Genomic DNA, 3,655 nt, shown 5'->3' with positions numbered 1-3,655 from the left:
CCCGGGTCCGAGCCGCACTCCACTTAGCGCAAACTTGTTTGTCTCCGGTCGGCGCCGCGAGCCGGGCACCGCATCCTCTTAAGGTGGACTGGGGAAGTTGCGGCCGGCCTCCCCGGCCTCCTGACTCCGGCCGCGGTCAGTCCCCGCTTCCCTCTGCCGACCGGCTGGAGGCGGCGGCGGAGTGGGGGAGTGGTGGGGCCTCGGGGTGTCCGCCTTTGCCCCTTCCCAAGTGGCCCCGCCCCTGCTCCAAAGGAGGGCCCAGTTGGGGGTACGCTGGGGCCATAGGGGCCCCGATTCTGTCCGAGCTGGGCCTCGGTGAAGGAAAAGCAGGAAGTAAGTGAATGTGGGGGGAAGGGGGAGAGGAAGGAGAGAGTGATGGTACAAAAATAGCGTGTGTGTAGGAAGGATTTCAGTGCCGCCTGGAAGAGAGGCGCAGGGAAGAGGAAGAATTCGAGGAGGGCTGTGGCCAGGAAACTAGAGGGGAAGGGTCCTCACCCCCCTGGGGAGGTGGGCGCTCTCTGCCAGGTGCCTCCCTCTGGCAGGCTCAGGGGGTGCGGGGAAGGGGGACTTGAGTCCTGGGCTCCAGGAACCTGACAAGTAATGAATAATCATATGAGGTCAAAGGAGGGGAACAGAGGCCAGAGGCTTGGGGTTGGAGAGGACAGAGCCTCAATACGTCTCTGTCTTTCAGGCTTTCTGTCCCCCTCCCCTCCTTCCTCTTTCTCTCCCCTTGTTCTTAGGCTGAGCTGTGTGCCCAGTAGCAGCCAGGTCAGTGACCGGAGTGGGAGTGCTGGTCACCTGGCGAAGGTGGCTCAGGACAGTGGGAGGGAACGGAGTCCAAGGCTCTCTGCTAATGGGTCTTGGAAAGCAGCCACATCCCATTTCGCTTGGCGGCTAGGCTGTGAAGTAAAGAATATGAATGAAGCCACGAAAGGGAGCCCAGAGAGGAAGCGGACTTGCCTCAGGCCACACAGCAAGGCCAGGGGTTGAGACCATTTTGACTTTCTGAATCCCAGGCTAAATAGAGAGAGACCTTTGCAAAGAGATACCCTCACTCCCATCCCAGCCTCCCTGTCGGATGCTGGTCCTGATCTTGTGCTAAGAGAGAGGCAGGCCGGGTACAGCTGGAGAGCAGGAACCAGACTCCCTGGTTCCAATCCTGCCAGCTACCGCTTACGAGCTGTGTAGATTTGGGGAAATACCTCATCCTGTCTGTGCTTCACCTTCCTCGTCTGAAATGAGGCCAACCTGAGTGTCTACCTAAAAAGGCTGGGGTGGGCATTGGGTGAATTAATACTTGCACAACACTTTAAAGAGTGTCTAGCATGTCCCACGTGCTCCATAGCACTTGACAAATAAGTAAAGTGTTTGACAACAGTCCTGGGGAGCCCACAGGGTTCTGGGCAGTATTTAAAGTACAAGGGGATTTTTTTTCCCCCTGTGGGTATGGGAGATACAGCAGGAACCCTCACAATGTTCCTGTCCATGAGGCATTTACATTCTAGTGGAGAGACAGATAAGTAGACAAGTAGAAATAATTAATGAACAACAGAAGATTGAGCTCAGAGAGTGAGAAGGGTGTGCTAATTTAGATAAGGGTGAGGCCTCCCTGAGAAGCTGGGAGCTGAATCACAAGGGGTAGCAGGGTGAGGATTTGGGGACTTGCTGTTCCAGAAGAGGGAGCAGCATAGATAAAGGCCCTGGGGCCAGTTTGGCTGGAGGGGAATGAGTGAGGGATGGGGAGAGTGGTCCAGGTAGGTGGTCTTGCGGGCCTTGCTAAAGCAGGCATTTATTCTGCAGATAGGAAGTCATTGGAGGGTTTAAGCAGGAGAGCATCATGGTGTGATCCATATGTGTAAAAGGCCAGGCCAGCCTGGCTTCCAGTGGAGTGCGGGCTGCAGGGAGGGAACACGGAATCAGAGCACCAGTGAGGAGGTTGTCCTGGGGTCCTGGTATCTGAGTGGGAGGTAGCGAGTCTCTAACTCCTCAGGCCACATCTGGCGGAGACCATGACGGTGACCAGCTGAGACTCCTGGGGAAATCCATTATTAGAATCCATCTGGGTGGGAATGGGGGCAGGGGCTGCTGATGAAGGTCAGAGATGAGGCAGATTCCTGGCCTTGGCTTCCAGAAGGTTCTGCCATTCCCCAGGACACACACACACACACACACACACACACACACCCTGCCTGGGATTAGGAGATGGCGGATCAGGGAAGGATAATCATTGAACCACCTGCTATTTATATAAAGCACCTCCTCTGGCAAAGGACCCAGCAGGGCTTCCCCACACTAGGGCAGTCTCACTGTCCCGGGAGGGGGCCTAGGCCTTGTTTCCTTGCTCCAGCAGCCATAGGATCATCACCCTTGGCCAACCAGCAGGGCTGGGAGGTCACTGAGACCAGTGGGCAGCCGGGTAGCCTGAGGTCGTGGGAATTTGTTTGAAGTCACAGAGTGAGATTACGGCAGACATAGGAGGCCTCTGGGCTGCCCTGGATTAAAATTGAATTGCCTCATACATAAACGATTCATTCATGCAATCAACAGTATTAATTATGTGTCTACTATGTGCCAGGCTCTGTGCTAGGCACTGAGGATGCAGCAGGTGGGGAGAAAAAAAAACAACAGACAAAAACTCCTTCCCCAAGGAACTGACATTCGAGCGGGGACAAACAAGCAAATCAGTATGTACACTATTTAGTCTGTCCGATGGGGATAAAGCTATAGGAGGGAAAAAAGCAGAGAAAGGGCCCAGGAGGGCCAATGAGAGGCAAGGGGGTCCGTGAAGGCCTCAGAGGAGGTGATATTTAAGCAACTACCGGAAAGACTCGACAAGGGAAGCCAGAGGCGGCTGCATCCCTGCATTGCTCCAACTCCTCTCTGTCACTCCTGGTGCGCCATCTGTCAGCAGCACATCCCACTGGCTGGACCATCCCTTCAAATCCAGAACCAAAACCCTTCTCAGCGCCTCCCAGCTGTTACCGCCCTGGTCTAAGCCTCCACCATCTCCCTCCTGGGCACCCTCTCCCTCCATCTATTCTCCACTCAGCAGCCAGAGGGATCTTTTTATAGAAGCCGGACCATGTCCCTGCCCTGCTGGAAAGAACTCTGGAATGAGCAGGAGGAGGGGAGCACCAAGGGCTTTGAAGCCAAGACCCTGCCCGCTTGACTGATGAGACTTGGGGAAAACTTTTTTTATGAGCCTCAGTCTCTTCATCTGTGAAATAGGAATAACCAGGTCTCCCTGGTCCCAGGGGCAGTACTGGCACAGGCGTGAAAGCAGCCATAGTGGGAGCATCTAAGGAGTTTGCCTCTGGGGAGAGGGGGGTGATGGCACCCCTGTGTGTGCCTGGCCCTTCTACATGCCTCATCTCCCTGATGTCACTCCAGTGTGTTCCCAGAGGTAGGGAAACAAGGCCAGAGGCAGAAAGTGACTTGACCAGGGTCACTCTGCCAAGGCATGCTGGAACCTGCAGGGACCCAGTTCTGCCTGGCACCAGCCCTGCCCAGGCTCGGCTCCTCACTTCCTGGAACCCTGGGCTGGCGTCAGCAGGCAGGCCCGCCAGGCCGCTTTTGTCTGGGGCCTGTCAGGAGGCTGGAGCTGCCAACGACCTATTTTTCTGGGCAAGAGGAGCCATTTGGAGTGAGAGGCCTC

Source organism: Myotis davidii, unplaced genomic scaffold (genome assembly GCF_000327345.1).
Source record: "Myotis davidii unplaced genomic scaffold, ASM32734v1 scaffold32, whole genome shotgun sequence".
In the NCBI taxonomy this organism is placed as follows: domain Eukaryota; kingdom Metazoa; phylum Chordata; class Mammalia; order Chiroptera; family Vespertilionidae; genus Myotis; species Myotis davidii.
The sequence above is the reverse complement of the archived record's forward strand: the minus strand, read 5'-3'. Positions refer to the sequence as shown.